Below are 12284 nucleotides of genomic sequence, written 5' to 3'. Positions count from 1 at the left end.
TTTGAACCTATGCAAGTTGACAATGTCGGTCTGATTGAGCAACGGCTGGAGATTCGTCAGGCCAAAGAATTTTGCCTCTATAGTGGAGAATTCAGTCATTTCATTTGTGCTTGTCCCAATAAACCTGAAAACTCCTAAGCCTAGAGCTGTTGGAAGAGGCTTCCCTGGGCAAGAATAATTCCTTTGCCATTGATCTTGTCAGTATCCGTGACTTGTGAAGGTTGCCGGTTCATTGAGACAGCGTATCTAGATTCCGATGAAGCAGGGAGCTTCATAAGGAAAGCAATGGTAGGTCGCTAGCAAATTCTCATTCACTCCAAGATCCGTTGATGATGTCATCTGACAATGGAAGCCCCTATCTGAAGTCGTTTAGCAGGTCATCAAGTAAGTAGAACTCCAGATAGGAATGCTACATACTGAGAGGATCGCCTTTTATGTGCTTTCTTGCATGTCTCATAAACTTCTGGGCCTTCTGAGGCTCTGCATGCATGAACCCATCCTGGACTGGAGATCTGGAGAGGTGCTTTGTTGGGGTCAGTATTGTCATGAGAAGTATCTTGTACCTGTACGACCAGTCTGGCCACCGGTGGCACCTTCTTCTCTATCGGAATTACCATTTGCCTACTGGTCATATACCGACGTCTTTGACAAAAAAAGAGGCTGAGACGTTACCTCCACATAGGCCATACGACTGCCCTATATCCGCTTCCAGGATACTTACATCCACAAGGCCGTATTTACCCTCCGTCCCAAGCAGAGACTTTAACCATGTCCGAGTATGTCACAGAGAATTTATCTAGGGGTTTCATTAAAAAATCCTCTTCTCCAGCTGTAACCAAATTTCTCTTTGTAAAGAAAAAGGATGGGACCCTCCAACCTTACATCAATTATAGGAGCCGCAACCCGATCACAGTGAAGATCAAGTATCCATTGCCGTTGATTCTGGAGCTGTCTCACCACCTCAGAGGTGCTAGAATCTTTACCAAACTGGATCTGCATAGTACATACAATCTTAACCGGATTCATCGAGGAGATGAATGGAACACAGCTTTCAACACCTCGGACGGTCATTATGAATTCTCAGTTATGCCATTCGGGCTCAGCAATGCCCCAGCTGTCTTCCAAGAATTTGTGAAAAATATCTTTCAAAATCTTCTCTACACTTGTGTCGTGGTCTACTTTGGAACGATCTTTTGATCCTCTCCACAGACCTGTCGTCTGTCAAGCCCTGCAATGACTCAGAGAGAACGGCCTATATGCTAAATTTATGAAATGTGTCTTTGAACAATCTTCTCTCCCTTTCCTAGGTTATATCATCTTGGACACAGACCTGGAGATGGATCCGGTGTCGATGGAGCAGGTGTCTTCCATCCTCGAGTGGCCTCATCTTGAGTCTCCGGATGGCACTAAAGCTATCCAGGGATTCCTGGGATTTGCCAACTACTATCGGCAATTCATTCCGCTTTTCTCTTCTCGGACCCCTCTCATCTCTGCCATGATCTGTAAGGATACTGATCTGAAGGTATGGACTCCAGAAGCTGAGAACACTTTTCACCCTTTAAAGCAGGACTTCTCTTCCGCTCCAGTATTATGTCGACCTGAAGTGAACAAACAGTTCTTTCTGGTGGTAGACACTTCATCTTCTGGGGCTGGAGCCGATCTTACCCAGAGATCTCCTTCCGTCCGTATGGTGACCTGTAGTTTCTTCTCCAATGACTTCTCTGTCCCAAAACGCAACTATTCAATTGGCGACCAAGAATTGTTAGCAATTAAGATGGCTCTTGAGGAGTGGCAGTAGCTTCTCAAGGGAACAGTTCATCCTGTCATCATTTTTTACCGACCACAAGATCTTGGCCGATCTGCAACCCAGGTCAAGCTCGGTGGTGTCACGCCAAGACAGGCAGAGCGAGGCTAGTGAATACACTTGACAACAGAGGACGCTGTGGAAGCTGAACCCAAGGAACCACCCAGACAAGGATGTCAGATGAATTGCATTGGAAGGCTTTATTTAGACTCTTAGACAGGAGAACCTACAAGGGAGAACCCTCAGGATCGAAACACCGAATTGTCCAAGGGAGCGCCGGCAAGCGAACCCTTATAATAGGGATTGACCCGGAACAACCAGTGAGGCTCAAGTGTAACAGCTCCAAGACCAGAGGATCAGGAGAAAGTGAACCAGAAGATCCAGAGGGTACCGTCAGAGTCCGCAGGTGGATGGAAGGTATGCAGAACCCCGGCACTAGAGGAAAACACCAACATAGAACAAAACACAAAGTTGCCCAGGCACCTCCCAAAGGAAGTGAGGACCTTAAGTATAGACAGGCCTCTCAGTGATTGACTGAGAGGTGATTACAGGAAAAAGGAAGGACAGGTCCTTTAAATAATTTGACAGCCGCTTGGCGCATCCTATGCGCGCTCCCCTGCCACCCGGAAGTGAGGTGGCGGAGGAGACACATCGGGAAGACGCCGCAGCCTGAGGGAACATCACGGGAGCGTGGACAAAGTAAGAAAGATTGCGGGAAACAGATGAATGCCTGCGGTCAGACGGAGCCTGGTCTCCCGCCGACTGGGCCGTTACAAGTGGTCGCTATTTTCTGCCTATTTTGATTTCATTATGCATTTTCAGGCTGCTGACGAGAACATCAATGCTGATGCACTGTCCCGTCTCCATCCTGCTGCCTATCAAGAGGAAGAACCTCAACTCATCAATCCGATGCTACTGTACATGTGCCGGCAGCGCAATCTTGGTGGAGCCATTTTTTTTTCTCTAGCAAGATAGCACCGTCGGCACATGTGCAGTAGCATCTATAGGATTGCCAATTGATGCTAGTGTGCAGGCATGGCCGGTGCCATTTTGAGAGATAATTTTTTTTTCTGAATTTATTTATCCCAGCAAATGAAATAATTAAATGCACATTATACATGCGTTTATGTAAAATAGGGGAAAAGGTCACTGAGAGATCAGTGACCTATCAGAAGCCATCAGTATAAATAGCTAAGCAGAGAACCACATGAAGACCCCACCACCCCATCCCACAGACCCGCCCCAGAGTACGAGCATATCATTAACTGAAAACTGAAAATAAACATTAAACAACAACCACAAGTCAGATTTCATCAACCAAGGTATCATTGTAATCAGTATAACGGCGCCAACCTGACACTGTCTGTAGGTTACTCAGCACAATCTTGCTGACAGGTTCCCTTCAACCCCTACAGTTAATGCTATAAAAAAAACACTTGGCAAAAGACTTTTTTTATCATACCACAGAAAAAAAAGTAGAATAAAACACAAATATAGATAAAAATGGTATAACTGAAAACGTCATCTTGTCCTGCAAAAAAAACAAGTCACCATACAGCTCCATCAGTGGAAAAATAAAAAAGTTATAGCTCTCAGAATGTATATTGTTTTTATTGTGTAGAAGTGACAAAACAGAAATAAATGATTAAAAAATGTGGTATCACTGTAATCGTACTGATCCAAAGAAGAAAGCTGCCTTAACACTTTTACCACACGGTGAACAGCATTTTGGTTCATTCTGCCTGCCAAAAATCGGAATAGAAAACGATAAAAAATGCTATGTGGCCGAAAATGGTACCGATAAAAACATAAAAAACAAGCCCTCACATGACTTTGTCAGCAGAAATATAAAAAATATAGCTCTCAAAATATTGCGATGCAAAAATTTGTTTTTGGAAAAAAAAGTGTGTCATAGCATCCAAGCATTAAAGAAAACTGTCTAAATCTGGTATCGCTGTAATCGCACTGACTCGAAGAATTAAGTCGTCTAATCACTAATACTGCACGAGAAACTGCATAAAAAATAAATAAAATCAATTCTTGATCTGCTGTTGATTTGTTAATTATGTCTCCCAAAGATCGCAGTAAAGCTTGGCGCACATTTATCCTGCGCACTACACTGAGCGCTTACACCGGTGTTTCTGTGTAAATCTCTGAAATATGTGATTCAGACAGAACCGCCGGCAGAAGATTCCCTATAATGAGGCAGATGGAAACACTCTTAACATTGTCTAGGCACCTATGATCCGGCGGTGCCTATTGATAGGCATATTTGATAGATGTGCATAAAAGCGTGGTATATAACAGCTTTGTGCACCTCTGAAAAGCTGGATACCACCAAACAGTGCTCCTTCACTCCCGAGTCTCGCTGTGTGGCCAAAGAGTACTATACATCCACATATGGGGTATTGCTATGCCATGTTCATGAGTAATTGTATAACAAACTATGCGATCATTTTGACCTGTTTTATGTTGAGAAAATGTAAAATTTGGGGCTACAACAACATTATAGTAGTAAAAATTTCATTTTTTTTCTTCACCGCTCAATGGTATAAAAGTTTGTGAAACTCATGTGGTGTCAATATGCTCACTCCACCCCTAGATGATTTCCGTAAGAGGTGTAATTTATAAAATGGAGTCACTTACGGAGAACTGCTGTCCTGACCCCTCAGAGGCTCTGCCAAAGTGACGTGGCTCCCTCAAACCATTCCAGGCAAATCTGCACTTCAATATGGCGCTCCTTCCTTTCTGAGCTTTACATTTTGATTAAAAATTAGTTTTTAACCACATATTTGGAATTACCATACCCAGGAGACATTGCGTAACAAATTTTGTGGTCCATTTTCTCCCATTATCCCTTTCAAAAATTAAAAACTTGGGACTAAAACAACATTTTAGAGGAAAAAAATGTAACTTTTCATTTTCACAGCCCAATGGTATACAATTCTGTAAAATATCTGTGAGTTTAAAATTCTCACTACATCCCTAGAGGAATTCTTCAAATGGTCGTGGTGTAGTTTCCAAAATGGGGTTATTTGTGGGGGTTTCTGCTGTTCTGGAACCTTGGTTTCATGGTGTTCACAGTTTATTCTTCCAGGTAATTTTGCAGTCCAAAAATAAAATAGTGCTCCTTCCCTTCCGCTCCCTGCCGTGTACCCAAACAAGAGTTTCTGAGCACATATGGGGTATCCCTTTAATCAGGAGATATTGCACAACAAATTGTGTGGTTCATTTTCTCCTGTTACCTTTGTGAAAATTAAAAATTTGAGGCTGAAATGAAAATCTGCCGGTAAAGCAATATTTTTATGGGAAAATGAATTTTTTTTAATAAATGTATCTTTTTTGAAAAGGGAGTACAAATACATATTGGAAAATGTAGTTTTTCATTTTCACAGCTCAACGTTACTAAATTCTGTGAAGCACCTGTGGGCTCAAGGTTCTCACCACACCTCTATATAAGTTCCTTGAGGGGTGTAGTTTTCAAAATAGTGTCACTTGTGGGGGCTTTCCACTGTGCACATGTTTGCCCTTCTGTGCGCCCAAACAGTAGTTTTCCACCACATATAGGGTATCGGTGTACTCAGGAGAAATTGGAAAACAAATTCTATGGTCCATTTTCTCCCGTTACCCTTGTAAAAATGAAAATTTTGGAGCTGAAGCAACATTTTTGTGTAAAAAAAATAATTTTTCCATCCACATTGTTGGAATTCCATTGATGCATCTAAAGGGTTAATAAACTTCTTGAATGTGCTCTTGAGCACCTCCAGGGCTACATGTTCTTGAAATGGTGTCACTTTTGGATATTTTCTGTCAAAATCATTTCAAATGTGCTGTGGTCCCTAAAGAAATAGGTTTTGTACATTTTATTGGAAAAATTGAAAATTGATGATACACTTTTAACCCTTCTAAAAAAAAATTTTTAAAATGACACTATTATAAAGTAGATATGTGAGAAATATCATTTATTAACTATTTTGATTTAAGGGAACAAAAATTCACATTTTTTAAATTGCTATATTTTCACATTTTTTGTAAAGTTTTCTCTATTTTCATAAATAAATACAAATCATATCAACCAAAATGTAACACTAAATTAAATACAGTGCGCCATGAAAAACAAGCTTGGAACCACTGGGATACATTGAGCGTTACAGAGTTATTACAACATAAAGTGACACTAGTCAGATTTTAAGAAGAAAGACAATGGGGGCACCACGGTCAGTGGGATTCAACCCAGGCCTTAAAAAGTACCAAGCATATAGTAAGAGGAGAAAGGTAGGCCTTATAAATGGGAATCACCACCCAGTAAATAACAAATCACAGCTTTATTAAACAAAAATACATACAAAAGGCAAAACACATTTAAAAACATTTAAAACAAGGGGATATGGAATAACCCCATAATCACAAAAGCCCAAAATAAGGCCAAAAGACCCGCACAGACCCAAACAGAGTGAAATACACATGCCCATTAATAAGAATGACAGCGTGCTGGCAAATTAAATGTAATAACTATAACCAGCCCAATCAACCCCATGTAGTCACTCACATAAATGGACGTGATGAAAACCTGGGGATTAACATGACCTAACTGCACCATATGATAACGTGCCATGGTGTCCACAAATGAAGCGGTTAGGCAAAACACATGAAACTGTCCATATAACTGGTAAGGGCAAGGCTCAAAATGCAAATGCAAATACAGGTGAATAAACTGTCCAATACCCACCAAAATTAAGACCAAGCACCTAGAAAGAGTAAGAAAATACAATGCATAGGTAGCCAAATCCTGTGGACACCGGTCACGGGCAAGGCCAAGAGGCCATGTGTACCCTGAAAAGGAGAGTGCGGGCTGCAGACACCCAACGCGTGTCAGATTTTAAAAATGAGGCTCGGCCATTAACTTGCAAAGTGGCGTCGTCCTTAAGGGGTTAAATGGCCACCGATCCGTAACTATTTACTAATTGGCACTTACTTAATGCTGCAAAGTTGGCTGATGGAAACACATCTTTAAAGGGACTCTGTCACCTGAATTTGGCAGTCTATGTAAATGCCATGTGTCCGGTCCGATGGGTGGTGTTTCTTCTTTTTGCCTCCACCCCATCCTTCCCCGCTGTCCGCAATATTTTCCAGAATTGGAGTAGATGTCCTCCATAGTTCGCACGTGCGCAATGAAATCTTGTCTCGCGCCCGCACAGTATGCTTTGCCCATCTGCGGGCAAATCCGAAAAGCATTACTGCGCATGCGCAGGCACACTATGTCCCGGAACGCAGAGAAATACTTCCGGAACATAGTGCAACGGCGCATGCGCAGTAATGCTTTTTGGCTTTGCCCACAGATGGGCAAAGCATACTGCGCGTGCGCGAGACAAGATTGCATTGTGCACGTGAGAACTATGGAGGACGCCTACTCCAATTTCGGAAAATATTGCGGACAGCGGGAAAGGATGGGGTGGAGGTAAAAAGAAGAAACACCACCCATCGGACCGGACACATGGCATTTACATAGCCTGCCAATGTAAACAATGGATCACACCAGTTAATGTGCTGTTCATGTGCAGTTTGTGGGCACACACAGCAAAAACGCAGTCTCATCTGTAGTAAAATGAAGCAAAAGAGATTTTCAGGGCTAAGGTCCAGCGGAAACATCGCTAGTTGTAACCCCCAGACCAGAGTCCTATGAAACTGATCCACATTTGCTGATATTGCCAACACTCTTTCTAACTAGTAACCCCAACCCGGCATCATGTGTATGTGGCGCCCCTGAGGTCCGGTCGCCACAGAGGTACTGCACTTCATCCAGAGGTGTGGTATCCCACTCTCAGGTAAGGAGGGGGCACTACCCAGGACTCTAACACCAGTATCCAACACCGCTCCAGTCAGGGCACCTGGGCGTACCCTATGTGAGGATGGTCTCATCCCAGTCTGGAGGGGGTTACTAGGTAGAGGGTGTGGGTGGAGCACGTAGTTAGGGGAAGAGCAGGTGAAAAGTCAGTCAGTGAGAGGAAGGAAATGGAGAGAGATGTGCAGAGAGGAGCTCCCAGAGAGAGGCAGCTAGAGAATGGAGAAGCTACAGAAAGAAGAAAAAGAAGGGATTCTAAGGGCACGGGTAGAGAGGAATCCACCCGTGGGGCCCGCATCCACGCCGATCATAGTTGGGTGGAGGGACCAGGTCTCAGTGGGGGAAAAGGCCCCCAAGACTAGTGGAGAACTACAAGGCTCAGCTAACCAACCGGAGGCTGTGGTATCCGTACGTGCCACAGCCACAACCACACACATTCGCAGCCACATAGGACCCAGGGGACTAGAGAGACATCGCCCGACAAGATATGGGGCTGCTGGCTTGGGACACTGTGTTTGAAGGCGCAAGGCAGGAGAGGTGAGAACCAGAGCAGTGAGATGGCCAGGAAAGGAACATAAGAGAGTAGTCCTGGAGAAGTGTACCCCAAATCATCCGGGGGTTGGCTGGACCACAGACCCGGAGGACATAGCACACGGCTGGAGACAGTAATCTGCAGAACTGTGAGTAAAGCGTTGAAAACTGCACCCAGCTGTGTCCTCTGAATTATTCCTGCATCACTTGCCCTGCACTACAACTACCACAACCACCGTCATCACAATTAACACCTATATCTGCCCTGGGGACTAGCTCTGCCTGTGGAGAGCTGAAACATCCTTGCTGCGTCACCAACTGTCCCAGTGGATCTGAACTACAGCGTCGGCCATATTGACCGAACACCACGGGTAGCGTCCAAACAATTCCCCTTTTCTCCCATAAACTTTATTTTCCCATTTAATGAACATTTTTCATTGGGCATCCAGGGCCACGGACCAGGTCACTGCTGCCGTGACAGATCCCTTTAAGAACCGGTCCAGTACTGAGTATCCCCACGACCCTAGCGGGTGCTCCATGTGCGTCACGCTGCAATGATGATGTTGCATCTTGCCTACTAATCAAAAGAAGCAGTGAGGAATTCTGGCAGGTAGGAAACGGCTCCGGTCTCTGGTGCAGCGGCCACGAGCTACCGACATGGCCATTGGACCAAGGTCCTACAAATCATTTTACTCAACTCTTATACGAAGCTTTTATCCAACTTCAATAATGTCCCATTGTAAACACTGTCTACAGGGGCCACGATAAGAGAAATAATTCAAGAGCAGAGGGGAATGAGGGGTAAAGGAATAAAGAGAAATACACAATAAGAGAAATGTTTCTAGAACATTCATCATAGAATTGTTTCCTTGACAAAAACTGGAAATTCAGTATTTAACTAAAATTCGGGATCTCTTCAGACCACGAAAGGTCCAGTATTGTTCAGGGATCCTCCTCTTTTCCTATTTCAAGTCACATTGGAGTGTACGTGTGCGTGTGCCTGTGTGCATGTGTGTCTGTGTGTGTGTGTCTGTGTGCATGTGTGTGTCTGTGTGGATGTGTGTCTGTATGTGCATGTGTGTGTCTGTGCATGTGCATATGTGTGTGCATGTGTGTGTGTGTCTGTATGTGCATGTGTGCATGTGTGTGTGTCTGTGTGTATCTGTGTGCATGTGTGTCTGTGTGCGTGTCTGTGTGCGTGTCTGTGTCACTGTGTGTGCATGTATGTGGGTTTGTGTGTGTGTCTGTGTGTGCATATGTGTGTGTGTGTGCGTGTATGTGTGCATGTGTGTGTCTGTATGCATGTCTGTATGTGTGCCTGTGTGTGTGCATATGTGTATATTCATATGTGTGTGTGCATGTGTGTGGGTTTGTGTGTGTCTGTGTGTGTGCATATGTGTGTGTGTGTGTGTGTGTGCGTGCGTGCATGTATGTGTGTGTCTGTGTGTGTTTGTGTGTCTGTGTTTTTGTGTGTGTGTGTGTGTGTATGTGTGTGTGCATGCGTGTCCGTGAGTGCGTGTCTGTGTGTTTGTGTGTCTGTCTGTGTTTTTCTGTGTCTGTGTGCGTGTCTGTGTGTGCGTGTCTGTGTGACTGTGTTTTTTTGTGTATTTGTTGAACCACAAAATATGGGGGCCCAGCAGCTCAGACATTAACCACCCAGGAAGTTGACGTTATACTTCTGTTCCAGTTTTCAGCTTTTTCAAAAACTGTGAGATTTTTGCTACTTCTGTACTTTCTTGAAAACAGTTGTTCTCATTGAACAGGGCCGTGTCAGTAAGTTTCCATTCACCCTAAGCAGAGATGTTGAAAATTACAGGAAATTAAAAAAAAGCATAGACTCTAGAACTGATTAATAAATATCAATAACTACATTTCAGTAATTATGCTCAGTCTATGTTCACACTTCTGTTTGGCTTTTGTGAAACAGATAAACGGTATTATTGGGCAATTGGATCCGCTGCATAACTGAAGCAAAAGAAGCAGAGGGGCCGACTGATTAATATAGTGACTGTCGGGGGTTATGGGTTTTTTTTTTCCTTTTTTAGAACAGAAAAATAAGTGCACCATGCCAAACTTTTTTTTCTGTTCGTAAAATGGACAAATTATGGAAACAATATTAATCAATCAGTCTCTTCTGTCTGCACTAGTGCAGCGTATCAGCTTTGGCATTAATACCATTTGTCTATTCCTCAAAACAGAGGAGATGAATGGATTGCCTGAGCCGAAGTATGAACAGTGCCTTAAAGGGGTTGTCCAGGTTTGGGAGAAAAGTCTGCAGACACTCTATGTTACTGCAGACTAATGAGTATTGGTATTCCTGATGCAATTGAACTATCACGTGACCACGTTTGTGATTTGTATCCTTAGGCCGGAGACACACTGGTGCGAGATACGGCCGAGTCTCGCTGGTTAAAAGCAAGCTGTGGCACCTGCACTCCGGAGCGGAGCGTGCGGCTCCATGTATTGCTATGCGGCTGCACGCTCCGCTCCGGACTACAGGTGCCACAGCTTGTTTTTAACCAGCGAGACTCGGCCGTATCTCGCACCAGTGTGTCTCCGGCCTTATAGTCACATGCTGACTAGACTCACCAGTGTCTCTCTATTCACTTGTATTGAGAGAAGCTGTACAAGTCTAGTTGGCATGTGACCACAAGTATGCAAATTGCATAAATACCGTCACTTGAATACATGCACCTAGCATACTGGGAAATCGTGACAATGTGCTCACCACACTCTCTTATAATCTGCAATTACATACAGTAATTTTAGTCTTTTGTCCCAAGCCCGAACAACCCCTTTAATCAATGACTGGACAAACCCTTTAAGTCTCCTGCACAAGATGCTTTTATTTTGTTATTTTTCCCCTTTCCACTTTCCTGTGTTTTTCAGCTTTTCAAACTTTTTTGCTACTTTTTTTTTTATATACACACATGCATTTTTTTCCTATAGAGAAATTTATGTAAAATTTTGTTTAAAAACCCCATCGCTAAATTCCAGAAAAAGTGTGATAATCCCCACCGAAAAAATGCAATTTGTATCGTGTTTCATATTTTCTTATTCATTTACAGGTAAGTCCTGGATGTAGTGTTTTCGCTGTCAAGAAGTTGCATTTTTGCAAAAAAATCATGTGAAACCATCCTTGACACTACTAGAAACAGCGGGAGCTACAGCCTCAAATACCAGTTTAAAGGGGTTGTCAACTACTTTTACATTCATGGCATTTTGTGACATAACCTTAGGATAGGTCATCAATAGCAGATGGGTGACGGTCCATCACCGGCACTGCCGCCGATCAACTGTTATCAGGATGTAACAAGTGTATGGAGCACAACAGGACAGCGCCACATACTGTGTAGTAGTAGATATAGCGTGCACTCTGTCAGAGGTTTGGGGTGCAGGTGTAACGGACCAGATGGTCACGTAAACAGCTAAATATAAATTTCACCGCACTCTCACAGGGAATATAATGCAACATTTTTACAAATTTATTCAATATGTTCTGGGAGCATAACAGAATATTTTAACAAAGCGACAAGAGAGATAGAGCGTATAGGGAAGATAGGGATAAGGATCCCGGTGATGCTGTAGGAGATTTAAAAAGTACATTAGTACTGAGAAGAAGAGAGCCAAGGAAAGGAGAGGGTTAAATGGAGCAGGGATTGAATAAAATACCTATGGTTACGTGGTGCCCAGGCGTAGTAGCGCAATTTGGGAATCGCTGTGGATCTGTAATAACAGATATATCGTGATGTAGGTATGTAAAGAAGAATAGGGCTGTACAGAAGATGCGCACATGTGGTCGCAGGAATATTTACCTGTGTAAGGCCGGTTTCACACGTCAGTGGCTCCGGTACGTGAGGTGACAGTTTCCTCACGTACCGGAGCCACTGACACACGTAGACCCATAAAAATCAATGCATCTGTTCAGATGTCATTGATTTTTTGCGGACCGTGTCTCCGTGTGCCAAACACGGAGACATGTCAGTGTTCGTGGGAGCGCGCGGATTACACGGACCCAATAGAGTCAATGGGTCCGTGTAAAACACGGACCTCACACGGACGTTCTCCGTCTGGGGTCCGTGTGCGTGCAGGAGACAGCGCTACAGT

This window comes from Ranitomeya variabilis, chromosome 6 (assembly GCF_051348905.1).
Source record: "Ranitomeya variabilis isolate aRanVar5 chromosome 6, aRanVar5.hap1, whole genome shotgun sequence".
In the NCBI taxonomy this organism is placed as follows: Eukaryota; Metazoa; Chordata; class Amphibia; order Anura; family Dendrobatidae; genus Ranitomeya; species Ranitomeya variabilis.
This window is presented reverse-complemented; position numbering follows the sequence as displayed.